Raw genomic sequence first — 15,985 nt, forward strand, 5'->3', positions numbered from 1 at the left:
CACTCATATCTAATACAAGGACTGGGTATCTATAAGCCACGTTCATATCTATAAGTCATGTTCATATATGTACAATTCATGTTCAACTATCCAATCCGAATAAATTAGAGAATAAATATGTAGCATTACTAAAACTGTGTTGTTATTTTGCAAATCGTTACTATTAAATTATGCAGAAACACCACTGTTGGTTATGACGCATGGATACATTTGGACCACTGAGCCTATCTAACCAAACAGATTGCTTTGGTTAGCTATTATACAAGATATCCAATCATTATTATCCATTAGGAGCAACAAACAAACTTAATAAACTAATTACTTCATCCATACCATGTTATTATTCATTATAAGACCTGGATTTCCATTGTGTGGCATATACAATTTCCTGATTTGGAAAGGTTACCCACAACAAGCTATGATTCTCTAACCGAGCCAGCTCCCAAGAGCTAATCCCTCAGTTCAAGAAGTCTGGTCATTTCCTTGTCATTAGCCTTCATCGCTTGTGGACTGTCAAAATGAACACTCTCTCTTAGTGCCACCCTGGCGGTTTCATGGTAAATGGATACTCTCTCTTATTGTGCCATCTCAGTGGTTTAAAGAAAGATGGTGCACAATCTCTCAGTGCCCTCCAGTCAGCTTCAGTAGAAAATGGGGACTCTCCCTTAGTGCCATCCAGATGGCTTTATATGCGTGAGCCATTGAGTTGTAAGAACCAGCCATTCTTGGTGGCGACCCACACTTTCTGTCCAGGCTTGAAGCGGGGAGTCGCGCCCTGCTTTCGGTCTGCCTTTTTTTTGTATGCCAAACTTGTTCACTGCGTGTGCACCACTGCTCGACAGACGGCTGGTCTGACATCGGTGGGTTCCAGGGATAAAGGGGGGCTGGCACCCTAAAACACATTAAAAGGTGTTAGCCCTGTTCCAGCATGACAATGGGAGTTTTGTGCGTATTCGGCTCATGCGAGGTATCCACTCCAGGTCTCTGGATATCACTGGCAGAACAGACGAAGGAATTTTCCCACCTCCTGGTTTACCCTTTCCACTTGGCCATTGGTCTGGGGATTCTGGGGATGGTAACCTGATGTCAGACTTATGGTAATATTTAGTTTCCCCAGCAGTTCCTTCCACAGTCTTGAGGTGAACTGAGCCCCCCTGTCTGAGACAATGTCCTCTGACAGCCTAAACTGCCTGAAGACATGGTGGAAGAGCAAGTCCGATGTCTCCAAGGCCATGGGTAGGCCCTTTAGTGGGACGAACCTAATCATCTTGGAGAAGCAATCCACAATTACCAAGATGGTTGTGTTCCCCTCAGAGGCGGGCAGGTCCGTGACAAAATCTATCAAGATGTGGGTCCAAGGTTGCTGAGGAGTGGGGAGGGGGAGTATCTTACAGGCAGGAGGAGTGCATGGAGTCTTGCTGCCGGCGCAGTCAGTACACAACAAAATGTACCTGACAACGTCCCTGTGCATGGCAGGCCACCACTTGCACTGAACAGTTGCATGGTGCGCGTCGACCCTGGATGTCCAGTCCCCACACAGGTGATAAGGTCCACGCGATGTCTAAGCGGGACATAGAACCGGTTGGGTAGACACTGCGGATGCGGATTTGCGGCCTATATGCTGCGGTCTAGGCTGGTGATTGGAAGCAGGGTAGGTGTTTACTGTGGTCCCTACAGCGAGGGAGCGTGATCCTCCTGCTGGGGGGCCATCCTTCCATGACAGCTTCCTTTTAAAGATTCCTCTTTGCAAAGTATTGCCAAACTTGTATGCATACCAAGCGTTCTCTACTACTGTTGATTTTTCTCGCTACTGACCTCTGTTTGCTCTCCAGACTATGCCTATGTTTACTTTTTGATTGTATGTGGCTGCAACACATTGACCAAAGGTGTACCAGTATGACTCATTCTAAGGAAAAGTGCAAAGTTTGAGCCTCTACATTGCAGAATTACCTATTTTGCTTATAATATTCAACCTTGTGTTTTCATACCTAAATAGGCAGAACAGCATGTCGCATCAACAAAAAGAAATTTACAGACACACATAGTCTAATGTGGCCTGCAAAGTGGCCTGCAAAGTTTGAGCCACTTATGACATTAGGAGGCTCTACAGCGCACAATTATCTACTTTGCATATAATTGTGTGACTTCTATTTACATTTACAGCATTTAGCAGATGCTCTTATCTAGAGCAACTTATAAGAGTGCTTTAACATTTACTCATAGAATACATCCTAGCCAGTACAGTAGGTTAGAGTCCAATATACCAATGAAATAGAATACTGTTGAAATACAGGGATTAATGCTGATTCCTAAAAGTAGAAAAAACAAAAGCGCTCTCTCATACGATGATAACTGCAATAAACAATATGTACTAGAGTTTGTTAGTCAACAAAGGAGCAGTCAACATCAGTACAATAAACAATACCCTACAATAAGTACTAGCTTCAGTTAGTCAACAAGGAGCAGGGTCAGTGGTCATTTAAATATTCCACAAATAGATGGGTCTTCAGTCTGTGTTCGAAGATTGCAAGGGTCTCTTCTGTTCAGACAGCAAGCGAAAGTTCGTGCCACCATCTAGGAGCCAGGACGGAGAATAGTTTTGATGCTTGTCTTCCATGAGACTTAAAGCATGGTATTTCAAGCCAAGCTATACTTGAGGTTCGACGTACTCGTGGCATGGATTGGGGTTTGACCATTTGACATCATGTATGTAGGGGCTGGTCCATTTTTTGGCTTTGTAGACAAGCATCAAGGTTTTAAATCTGATGTGGGCAGCTACTGGAAACCAATGAAGGGAGCACAGCAGTGGGGTGATGTGAACTCTGGAAGATTGAAGCCGAGTCGTACTGTTGCATTATGGACAAGTTGTAGAGGTCTGATGGCTCTTAGAGGAAGACCAGCAATTAGCAAGATGTACTAGTCTAGCTTTGAGATTACAAATCTCAAAATGAACAAATGTAAGGAAATGTAATTCAAATAAACAGAAATTTAAAGACATACATGAAATGATAGTCTAATGTTGCCTGCAAAGTTTGAGCCACTCATGACATCAGGAGGCTGCACAATTACCTGCTCCTATTCTCCCAGACCTCTTTGCAAAGTATTGCCAAACTTACCAAGCATTCTCTTCTACTGTTGATTTTTCTGGCTACTGACCTCTGTTTCCTCCCCAGACTACACCTCACTCCTAGAGCTTCGGTTCACTCTGGACTCTGCCTACCAGTTCTGACCCCTGGATTTGACTGACTACTCTATGCATCGTGATCACCTGGTTAGTAATGGCAATCCTACAAACCCCTCATTCAGTCCCTATCTGTATTGTGAACCCATTATAATCAAAAATCCACCTTCCAATGGGTGGTCATATCATTTTTCCTCACACTCTAGGATTTCTAGGATTGTGCCCTTCTGGACAGAGACTGATGATTTCATTGCTGTGATCTGTTTGAGTCACACCTCCATCTTAGGGGTCACAGCTCTTCTCACCTGTGGGATGACCTTGGTGTTAACCTTCCACAATCTCTCTTTTCTCTCTCTACATGTACTCTATTCTCTCTACATTTTCTTTTAGTCATTGGCATATTTTTTTCAACTTCTCATATTCCTTCCTTTAGATGTTTCCATAATTTGGGACTGCCATATCTATTACCACTGCTGTTTTCTGCATCTTGTACACAATCACAATGTCAGTGACTGCGTCCCTACTGACCTATTTAGTCCTGGGGGAGAGCAGTTAATATGTCCCCCATAACAAACATTTTGCTTGTGAAATGTAGAATAATAATCAGAATAATTTTATATTACATACTTGCAGAGGTATGTACATGATGAATCCCTGTAATGGGGAAGAAAAATATGCCTGAATTTGTTATGAAACAGAGTACATCTTTCCAGTAAACCTGACAAGACCCCCTTTTCCCAAACATGCTGCGAAGCCAGGCAAAGCCTGTTTCTCCAGTGTCTCTGGGTGTTTGAATCTTCTGTTTCATATACTCGATGACTGAAGTATGGTTGTTGTGATTGTCTGGAATAAAGAAACAACACAAAGTCTTGAGAAGTCTTGAGAAGTTTGCAAACACCACCCTTCTCAGCAAGTAGAATATCTAACACAAGCCCATGTTGTATTACTGTGATGTGCATAGCACTTAATTCATCATTCAGCAGTGTTAGGGCTGATTCTGTCTCATTTGCTAGAGCTAATACCTACCATGCTAGTCCATTCATTTTATTAAGCAGGGCCATGGTTCCACCATCAGGCAACAAGGACCACCCTGTCGCCGCCCATGGCCCTGTCCAAGGAGCCCAGAGGTGGTGACCCTGATACCATGCAGGCATTTCACTTGTAAGAAACCTCTTAGATCTGTGTGTAGTACCAACCCCCAGGGGTGCATTTTCAATAAATAGGTGGTGAGATGGCACAACAACACTGGATAGCAGCAACCGTACCAGGTCTGAGGCAAGTCATGATATGCATGTCTCCCACTAGTTGAAATGAGCGAGATGTTACAAATAAACTGAATGGTAACATTATTGACATTGGCTCGACACTCGCTTGTAGTACTGTTTAACACCCCTGAGGTTGTAAATTTTGACACTCCCACATGGGCTTAGATGATTGCTTGGACGGGTCCGTACAAGTGACGACATCTGCCCAATAGGGACAACTGCCTTTGCAGGCATACTTATAATTGGCTATTTGTCCTGAAACCGAGGGCACTCTAAACTCATTCCCTGCCCAAACATCACAGTAAAACTGGGCCTGCTGCCCCTCCTGAAATATAATGTGTCAAGTTATTAGCAGCATGAGGCATAGGGTTAGGAATTAGAATGACTGAGTTCTATGGCCAGGGAGCCATTGTCATGTGTCATACTATATATCAGTAGAAATTTAACTCCACCTGGGTAACACACCTGACAATAATGCCTATGAGCAAAGATTTGACACAATGGTTTTGCAGGAGGCAAAATCTAGGCATAGCCTGTTTAGGATAGAACCTTTTATTGGTGCCCAGAGTGCAGGTATATCAAATCTTCTCTCTTCCCACCGGGGCTTAGTGGTACTTGAAGCTAGTTGGTAACAAGTATGCCCTTATCTACTGGTCTGACTGACTCCGTTCTTCTGATTCAGATTGTTCAGTTGATTCAGGAACTCTCCTACAGTGACTGGCATGGCCCCCTGTGGTTCTTCCAGTTGTCTGCACTGCTGTGTGTGTAGTAAAATTTTGAGTGGTCCGGTCCACCTAGATTTGTTCCATCTCATTTTTCTGAAGTCCTTGATCACCACCCAGTCTCCGGTCATGTAGGGGTCCTGCTGCTGGAGCCGGTAGCGCTGCTTTCACCTGCTTGTGAATAGATTCAAGAGCACAGGACAGGGTTGCGCAATAGTTCAGCATAGCGTCATCACACATGGGTAGGTCAGATATTCCAGTGTTGTGTTGTCATCTGAACAAAATTTCACATGGGCTTGGTCTGTGTTTTGGGCTAATCTGGAGTCACTTGCATGAGTACTACAGGGAGGACCTTAGTCCATCGTATCCCCATTTTTGCATGTGCCTTGCTCAATTTATTCTTCAAGGAGCCATTTTCCCTCTCTAGTGCTCCTACACTAGCTGGGTGTTAAACACAATGCTGTTTTAGATCTATTCCAAAGAATTTTCCCACCATTTTCAATGCTTCACTTACAAAGGGTGTACCATTGTCACTAGATATCTTATTAGGTATACCCCATCTTGGAATTATATCTCTCAGAAGTGCTTTTGCAACAGCATCAGAGTCTTGCTTTGCCATTGGGAAAACATCAATCCATTTGGAGAACATATTGACTATTACCAGACAATATTTCTTTTGCTCACTAGATGTCAGTTCTATAAAGTCCATTTATAAATGGTCAAATGTCTTGTCTGGTATAGGGTGTGCTACCTGTTCCACTCTAAAACCACATCCTGTGTTGTGTTGTGCACAAATAACACATTGTTTGCAAATGTTTTGAGAGTAATTAGAAAAACCCTTAGTGAGCCATATTTTGTTTACTTTGGCTACCATCCCCCCTTGTGACATGTGCTTTACCATGAGTCAACTTAGTGAAGAATGGAAACATGCATTTGGGTGAGCATGGACATCCGCAGACATGTCCACATTATGTTTAAGGATACATCTGGACTTCTTCCAGAGTGTTTTTTCATCCGCTGTGACTCTCGCTTGGAGTTCTGTTAGCTGTAAGGGAGGGGTCACAAGAAACAGTTTCTTCTTCATTAAAACTGCATTCTTGGCTGCTGCATCTGCTTGTGCATTACCTAGGGGAACTGGATCAGAATTGTTAGTATGAGCTGAACATTTACATTCTGCAATTTCTTTAGGTAGTTGGATGGCTTCCAAGAGGTCAGACATGAGCTGTTGATGGGCTATTGGAGTGCCTGAGCTTGTGAGAAATTGGCAGTGTTTCCAGATGGCACCAAAATCGTGAGTTATGCCAAAGGCATATCTGCTGTCAGTGTATATGGTGGCTGAGTGATCCTTAGCTATTTTAGATGCTTCTATTAGTGCATGCAACTCAGCTTCTTGTGAAGCGAGATCTGATGAGAGAGGTGCTGATTTCAACACCTTGTGATCTGTGACTACTGCATAGCCCACATTGTTTTTACTAGTGTCTGGATCTCTGGATGCTGACCCTTCTACATACAAATCAAATCAGGGATCTGGAGGGGTTCATCCTTCAGATCATTCCTAGGAGAGCATAAGCGGTTAGTTAATGAGACACAGTCATTGGGCTCCCCATCATCCTCTGTTGGAAGTAATGTAGCAGGGCTAAGTACAGTACAGCGCTTCACTGTGATGTTAGGCATGTCCAGTAAGACTGTATTGTATATAAGCCACCTCTTTGTCAACAAGTGTGATGTATTTCGTTCCAGCAGAAGCAGAGAGATGGCCTGAGGAACTAAGAGAGTCAAGTCATAATATCCTACAGTATCTCTGGAGGCTGCCACTGCCTTTTCTGCTGTGGCCACTGCTCTGAGGCACACCAGAAGACAAGCTGCTCCCGGGTCCAAATTGCTTGAAAAGTAGGCCACTGCTCTCAACCTGTGTTTCTGCAAAAGAACAGAAGTCATACAAATTTTTTTTTCATCAACAGTTTGTACAAATGGATTACAAGGATCAGGTAAGCCTAACATAGGAGTTCTCTGTAGAGTTTCTTTTAGTTCTTCAAAAGCTTTACTTGCTTTCTCGGACCAGGTGACTTGTGAGGATGCGCTGAGTAAAGTGCCATGCACCATCTCTTTAATAGGAGCTTCCAGGATGGAGTAGTTAGGAATGAAAGTCCTGCAGTAAGAACACATGCCCAAGAAAGATAGTACTTGTTTTACCTGTGACAGGCTTGAGAATCTTTTGAATAGCTGACACACTTTTGCCTTCCCCCATGATGTCATGACCTAAAAATGTACGTCTTATTCTACAAACTGCAGTCTGGATAGGGTAACTTTGTGGCCCACTTTAGCAAGGTGTTGCAACAATGCCACAGTATCATCTTCACACTGTTCTTTTGTGGGAGAACAGATCATGAGGTCGTCGACGTATTGGAGGAGGGCTGACAGTGGCATCAGTTTCAAGGGGCTCAAACAGTCTCTGAACATTTGGTTATAAATGATTGGGGATTCACAATACCCCTGGGACAGTCATGTAAAGGTGTATGGCTTCCCATCATACATGAATGCAAACCAGCACTGGCTGTCTTTGTGAACTGGGACGCTGCATTTAGCTAGCTCCACCTCAGAAAACCACTTGCTATCAGCAGGGACCTGCCCTAAAATCATGTATGGGTTTGGAATGTCAAGTGCTCTTGGAATTACAGCTGCATTGACTGCTTGCAAGTCTTGTACAAACCTCCATTCTTCTGGTTGTTGTGGTTTTCTAGCTTTCTTTACAGGGAAGATAGGTGTACACACCGGCGAGTCTGGACAAGGGACAATTACTCTGGCTTTCACCAGTGAGATAAACATGGGTCTAATGCCTTCAATGGCCTCTGTCTTCAGTGGATACTGGGTTTGTCTTGGCCTAAAATCAGATTTTGTTGTAATCACCACTGAGTCTACTCCTTTAATTAAGCCCACATCATGTTTTCCTTGTGCCCACACTGATTCTGGAACTTCTTGGAGTCTGGGATGAATTTCAGCTGGCATGGTTAATTCTGAAACAGAAACAAATAGTTCTATGCTGCACTTGTCACAAGAGGTTAGTACAATGCTGCACTTAACATGTACACATGAGGCATGACCTTGTTTAAAGGCCCCCAGAGATGCATTATACAAGAAGGAGGGGTCTTTTGTGGGGACCCAACCACTTCTTGTGTTTGAGCATTTCAGAACCCAATGGCCTACATCCTTCTAGTCCCTATCAGAGGACTTAGTCAGAGAAATGTGGGGTTTGCAGCCCATTATATTAAAAAAATAAATAAATAAAAATAATCAGCTTGACAACAGCCATGATGATGGATGTTTTTGTTAGCTAAAAGTAGCCTTAATGGCACCGCATCCCCTGGTCAGCCGTCAGTGCATCTAGTTAGCTGAACTTGTATGACACAGTAATGAGCAGAGCAGAATGTGGTTGTCAGATTCAATCGTTCTCTAATGTGGGAGTCTTTAAACAAACGTCTTTCATACTTCTCATCCTGCACCTCACGGAAGTGTGTGGTGCAGTGCAGGCAGTCTGCAAACATGTAATCAGTGTTGTACGGTGATGTATGGCTGCGGGCAGTGATAAGCATTTCTTCACACACACACGCGAGTTATCTTATCGGGGCAGAGCTTCCAAACATACACATATAGGGGTTCCCCTGGGTTATACATTACTCCATGAGGCTCCCCTGTGGTGACTGTAATACATTCTGGGGAAGAAGAAAGAGTTAGGTGCAATCAGGTCATGCCCCAATAAATTGACAATGTTTAGATATTAGAAAGGAGTGGGTAGTGTGCGTCCCACTCTCAGTTTGACACTGCAAACTTTCAGTTTTGTGGTTGAATGACCCATGACACCCACTGTCTGAATTGTTTTATTAGTGAGACCTGGTACTTTCTTCAACGCCCCCTGTTGTATGACTGAATGTCCTGCCGCTGAGTCTGCTAAAAATGTCAACAATTCCCCATCAATAGTTAATGGTATGCGCGATAATTGGTTATAGGGTGTACAGGCATAACAAACAATAGGATATTTCTGATGGTTTAACTCCATTATTATCAACCTTTCCTTCTTTGGGCATTTGGGGCTTGTCTTTCTGTTCTACGTTTGTGCGCTTTGTGGTGTGTATCATGACTAATGTGAGCTAACTGATTTTACTGGTGTTGTGTGTTACCTCCCCTGCTCCCAGTGGAGGGCCCCTCACTGCCCTCCACCCATCAGTCTGCTTGATCTTGTCTGGAGACTTGGCTGTTTCTTCCTCTTTCCTGGCACAGCTTTTAAGTGTCCAAAGCTCCCGCAGGTAAAACAGGCCCCTCTCTGTCCCCTGACTCATATCCTCCTCTCCCCCTACCTCTGCCTCTTCCTCTTGACCTTGTGAATCGGCTCTCATGGGACTGCTTGGCATGGACCTTTCATTATGCCTCGTCTCCTCCGCATGATAAGCTGTCCCAGAGTATGAATGTGGCGGGGAGAGTAGGGGTGATCTTTGCAGTTGAGAGGTAGATCTGACATGCCTGATGTGTAAGGGGGAGGTTCCTGGACTTGTGAAAGGTTTGGATAGAGTGATGGGACTCCTCCCTCAGCTGTTGATTGGTGCACAAGCAGAAGTAGTTGCACATTCTGTGGTGGCTTTTGTCTTGGCAATACAGGTGCGGCAGAGTCCAGGTCGGGGTCCCGCTGTAACTTTAGACACTAAGAAGAGGGTGAGATGCCTGCCTGTCTCCTCTCTCTTTTATGTGCCTCCATCTATCAGGCCCCAAACACCTTCCAGTCTGCGAAAAACTCTTTATCTACCCCTACTTTCTTCTCACTTTGAGTTGTTCTATATGTCTAGTGCTCAGACCTCCTCTATCTGGGAACACACAGTCTTCAATCCACATGTTAAACTGTGCTCAACATTCTTCTCCTTAATTGACCATCATGAACTGAATATTTGGACTGACAGAAGAACACCCTGTTCTCTTTATCTCATATATGATGGGGGGCGGCAGTGGATCCTGACCGTTAACTTTTAGAGTTGGTTCATTGGCTTTTTTCTTGATTTTTATTATGATTATGATTCCCACTATCAGCAATAGTAATCAATAGTAATAATTAATAACAATAATATATATATATATATATATATATATATATATATATATATATATATATATATATATATATATATATATAAGCCTCACACAATACACTTTACTAAACAGCAAAAACCACCATCAGAAACACAATACAAAATATGTTTGGCAGTATGTGTCTGTTACGTATGCTCGTCAGACTGTTCCATGTGCACCGGCCCATCTTCACTAAACACAAATACTCATTAGTATAAGGTTCCTAGTTCGCCACCTCAACTAGGTGATCAGCTGTGACCATCATCACAGTACAATGAACACTCACTGACTATCTCTTATTGTCTTTTGAGATTAACTCCTATAATCTCTCGGAATGATCTCTTATAATTCCTTGTTCATTGTCTCAGCTCTGATGAACATCTGCAACCACATACACTACTATACTCAATACTCAATCTGCCAACTTGTGTTTCGTACTATTAAAAATTAAAATCATCACTTTGTTGTTCTTTGTTCTTAATATGTTAAAAAAACAATCTGTTGAAAGTCTGAGTGCACTATGAACTTTGACAGAGCCTGACATTCAGTTATATACTGACATTCAGTAATATTTAAATGTATAATTTTACCCTCAGATGATGCAGATGAACAATCTGGTATAAAGTGTTTGAGGGTGGTGCTGATTGGGAAGACAGGAAATGGGGAGAGTGCAACAGGAAACACCATCCTGGGGAAACAGGAATTTATATCTCAAGCCAGTAGAGATTCAGTAACAATGGTTTGCCCGAAAGGAGTTGGTGAAGTTCAGGGGGAAAAGATCAGTGTTTTTGACAGTTTAGGCCTTTTTGACACCACACTGTGAAATGAACATTTGCAGTAGGAAATTATGAAGTGCATCTCTTTGTTATCTCCTGCTCCCCATGTGTTCATCATTGTGTTGCCTGTGGGAAGGATTACAAAGGAAGAGCTGGACACAATGGACCTGATTAACAAGGTCTTTGGCCCAAAGGCTGCAATGTTCACTATAATTCTGTTCACTAGAGGAGATGACATAGAAGTGTCAATACAGGAATACATTCAAAAAAGTAAGAATGCCCAGCCTAAGAAGCTGATCAGAGACTGCAGACATAGTTTCTTGTCTTTAATAACAAAGAAAAGAATGACCGCATGCAAGTTTCTAAACTTTTTCCAATGATAGAACCAGTGTGGTGGAAATTCAGCAAACAAGGAGTCAGATGTGGATAAGAAGATTTTATTGAGTTATTAGTTTCAAAAAATGAGCGTGCCTATTTGCTTCGCTCCCCTTTGGGTGATTCCCGTCCCCTTATATAATAGCCGTAGCGTTCGAGAGAACGAGGGAGGGTTTGCTTCTGCTGAGACCAGATAACTCCTTGGAAGGAGTGTATTTCTTCAAGGACGTTCTCTAGGGAACGTCCTGTTCTTCTAATCTTATGCTAAGCTTTCTCACGCTTTACAATGATAGAGAAAGAAACACAACAATATTTCCTTCACACTTCCCCCCTTTGATTCTTTGTCAATCATCAACATCATCTAGACTTCAATTTTCAATGAATAGTGCCTGGAGGTCATTAAATTCCTCAGAATCCTCATCCACCCCCTTTGGCAGTTCTTGCAACAGTTGATACTGTACACGAGTAAGATTAGTCACCCAGGTGACACAACAATTCATAATACATGGCAGGAAACACATAACCATCAATACGACAATGAGCACAGGAAAAAGCACCGTCATTGCCCAGTGTCCCCACGGGCCCAGGGCCGAGGTGAACCATGAGAACCATGAATTGTCTGCTGGGGACGGCTCCTGGATGTCCTGTTTCATATGTGTAATCAGGTCTGTTATATTATCATAATAATCTGGGATGTGAAAACAACATGATACATTTATCTTCTTACACACCCCACCTTCCTCGGCTAGGAGCAAATCTAAGGCCATTCTATTCTGCAGGACTACTTGGCGAATCTGGTGCAATTCTTGGTTTAGGAGTGTAAAAATCGTCTCAGTCCTATTGGCCAGAGTTAGGACTTGCCACGCTAAACCGTTAATCTTATTCAAGGCTGCAGTGGTTGCCGTCACCAATGCCATTGCACAAGCGATATTGCCTTTGCATCTTTCCTCTGGCAGGAGTTGTCGTCCCGCGATCGGGGCGAGAGTAGTGAGTAGGATAGTGACAAACAGAGAATTCATCATGAGTCCTCAGGTCATTCTGGCGCCTTCTTGCAATGAGTGTGGTGTATCCACGTTGCTCGTCCGTCGGTTTTGACGGCGGTGTTAGTCGTCAGCAGCACTTGGAATGGTCCTCTCCACCTGGGCTGGTTCCACCGCTTCCTTCTGAAGTCCTTTATCAGCGCCCAATCACCTGGTTGGTGGGTGTGGAGTGGAGTATCCGTCACCTCGGGAAGAACTGCCTTCACCTGCTTAGACACATGGGAGAGAGATTTGTGCAGAGACACACAGTACTGCAAAAGTGATTCATTGATCAGGTTAGTATCCCAGTCCGGCGGACCCACCCCCGTGTTGGGAGGCCGTCCAAACACTATTTCAAAAGCTGATAACCCTGTTCGTGCCTGTGGTCTGGTTCGACATTGCCACAGGACGAGGGGAAGGCATTTTACCCAATTCATGCCTGTTTCCTGCGTTACTTTAGCTAGACCTCCTTTAATGGTGCCGTTTGTCCATTCTACTGCCCCTGCACTAGCAGGGTGGTAACTGCAGTGTTTTCTCATATCTACCCCTAGGTATTTAGTCAAAGCTTTTAGTCCTTCGTATACGAAGGGTGTCCCATTGTCACTGGACACTCGTTGTGGTAACCCCCACCGGGGAATAATTTCTCTCAATAGCGCTTTTGCTACTGCCTCACTATCTTGTTTTCCCGTTGGGAAGGCCTCCACCCACTTACTAAACATGCACACACACACATGTACCTCTTCCTTTTGGCTGGTGTTAGTTCTACAAAATCTATTTGCCAATGTTGAAATGGCTCACTAGGCGGCGGGTGTCCGGCGGGTGCGTGTTTGGCATGATTGTCTCTGTGTGGTGTGTTTTGTGCACATACCAAGCATCGGGAACAAAATTTTTTTTGGGTATGTGTGTTTATTCCTGGTACATACCAATGTCTTGTTATGCTCTCCACTATCCCCCCTTTGCTCATGTGACTTCTCCCATGAGCAATCTCAATTGGTCCTTTCATATAAGAAGTGAGGAGACATGGTTTGTTCAAATGATTTATTGGGATCTGGAATGCCTAAAGCAGGCATGACCTGTAATAACTGCTTCAGTGCTGTAAAGGCCGCTTCAGCTTCTGGCGCCCATTCTAACTGAGAGGAATTCGATCCCTTGGTCCGTATTATATGGTATGAATATTATGATGGTATGAATGTTCTACAATAGGAACACATGCCTAAGAAGGACAGCAGTTGTTTTTTCGTCGTGGGTCTTGGTATAGTCAAGATGGCATTCACTCGGTCTTTAGTCAGCATGCGCGTTTGTTCAGTGATGTCATGTCCTAAAAAATGCACTTGCTGCTTACAAAACTGTAATTTGGATTTGGATGCCTTGTGGCCTTCCTCTGCTAAATGATGTAGCAGTGCCACCGTGGCTTGTTTACACGCTTCTCGTGTTCTCCCACAAATTAAAAGATCATCAACGTATTGCAGCAAGGCTGTTCCTTCAGGGAGTTCTAAAGCCTCTAGGCTTCGATGTAAGGCGGCATTGTAAATGGTTGGTGATTCACAATACCCCTGACACAGTCTTGTAAATATGTATGGCTTTCCTTCAAAAGTGAAAGCAAACCAAAATTGACTATCCTTGTGCACAGGTACACTAAAGAAAGCATTGGCCAAATCAACTACACTGAACCACTTACTGTCTGGTGGGATTTGAGAGAGAATGGTGTGCGGGTTTGGAACTTCTGGGGCTCTAGGGTGTACTGCCGCGTTGACAGCCTGCAAATCCTGCACAAATCTCCATTCATCTCTCCCTGGCTTCTTAACTGGGAAAATTGGAATACGTACTGGTGAATCTGGGCATGGTATGATAACTCCTGCTTGTTTTAAAGGTTGGAACACTGGCCTAATACCCTCCGCTGCCTCTGGTTTTAGAGGGTATTGGTGCTGGTGTGGTCTATAATCAGATTTTGGGGTGATGTGGATGGGCTCACATCCTTTTATTAAGACCACATCATTTTTTCCCTGTGCCCATAATCCTGCAGGAACTGTTTTCAATTCCTCCTCCTCTTCCTCTGAGAGGGTAACAGAGGCTGCCATAATTACTATATTAGGACTTACAAGCTCAACCCCCCTTTTACAATTTAGCCTATACGGGGTTGGCATTTTCCACACATCTATGCTTGGGCTGTACATGACTTTACACTGGGGTTCTTTTATCCAATCAGTTGTGCTCAACATGCGTTTTGTCCACAACCCTACTCTCTGCCAGTCTGGGTCAACATGTGCGCTAGCCAGCGACACATGAGGTGCTTCATGTGAGATCGAATATAAAGATTTCTGTTTAGCTGAGAGCTGCACCACTCCCGCAGCCCACTCGCAGTCCCATGCTATAGCTGTGATAATCAGACTGTCACTGCCCCCTAAGTCAAATTTTTGTTCAAAATCAACATCAGATCCCTCATGGACCTTCATTGTACAGTGAATAGAATCACTTTGTTTAACTGTCAGCTCACCAGGTAGCGTGTTAGTAACTTCAGTCATAAAATGTGTTAGTACTTCCCCAGCAGTGCACTGCAATTCATACACGTACAAAGGGACTCCTGCCTCTAGCTGGACTCCCTGTGTAGGTGTTTCCCACATAACAAATAACCCCTCTGGGTTGCTGCTAATTGTGCACCCGAGTTTACACATTAAATCTCTAGCTAACAAATTAATTGGACAGGTTTCTGACACCAAAAAGCTGTGTTTGAATTGGCTGTTTCCTAAACTACATTGGAGAGGCTCGGACATCCTTTCATCAATGGGATGACCCCCTACTCCGATTACTGTTATCCCATATCCTGTTCTCATTTTACATTCTATTAATCCTTCTTTTAAACACTGAGTGGGTGGCACCACTGTCAACCAAAAACCTAACATTTTTTCCCCTCTACTTTCACAGTTACCTCGGGGAGGCCTCTTGGCCCTTTACTAATCTGCCTCACTGTTTTTGTCAAAATATTTCCGTGCTTTCTTATCAGCTTCTCTAGGTTTGACCTCGAGTCTCTTAATTAATTTTAACAGGTATGCAACACTCAGCGTCCCTGAGGTATTAAACCCATAATGTTTAATCCAAAACGGGACATGTTTGTTTACATGTTCCCCATAATCTTTACTCATTTGAAAGAATAGGCTACTGGAGAGCTTGTCCTTACCGAACTCCTTACTATTGCCCGCACCCATTTTTTTTTTTTTTTTTTTTTACTTTTGGATTCAGGCAACAAACGAACAAAGGAAACTTACCTACTCTCTACAATTTTCCTATTTTTTATCTTATTATCCACACCATCTACCCCCGATATGGATTAGTTCCGCTCCAGCAAATCGTGCTAGTATACTGAGTCCACTCCTTTCCCTGCGGGGTGTTCTGTCGGCCCGGGCCTATTTCTTACACTAGTACGTCTACTCAGTGTGCCTATTCTCTTAGGCTGGCGGAGTCCCAGACTCCGGAGTCCTCTAGACCCTATTTTTAAGCCCTAGTATCTCATATACTATGCTACTTTACAGACCCACCC

General features: G+C 43.6%; 1 protein-coding gene across 1 annotated transcript in view; it reads left to right on the forward strand.

The window, feature by feature from the left end:
• The window catches only part of LOC118241141 (E3 ubiquitin/ISG15 ligase TRIM25-like), a 65,025-nt gene that overhangs the window by 33,881 nt on the left and 15,159 nt on the right, over positions 1 to 15,985 (forward strand). The window lies entirely within an intron of this gene.

This window comes from Electrophorus electricus, chromosome 6 (genome assembly GCF_041902795.1).
Source record: "Electrophorus electricus isolate QZ-2024a chromosome 6, ASM4190279v1, whole genome shotgun sequence".
Classification (NCBI taxonomy): Eukaryota; Metazoa; Chordata; class Actinopteri; order Gymnotiformes; family Gymnotidae; genus Electrophorus; species Electrophorus electricus.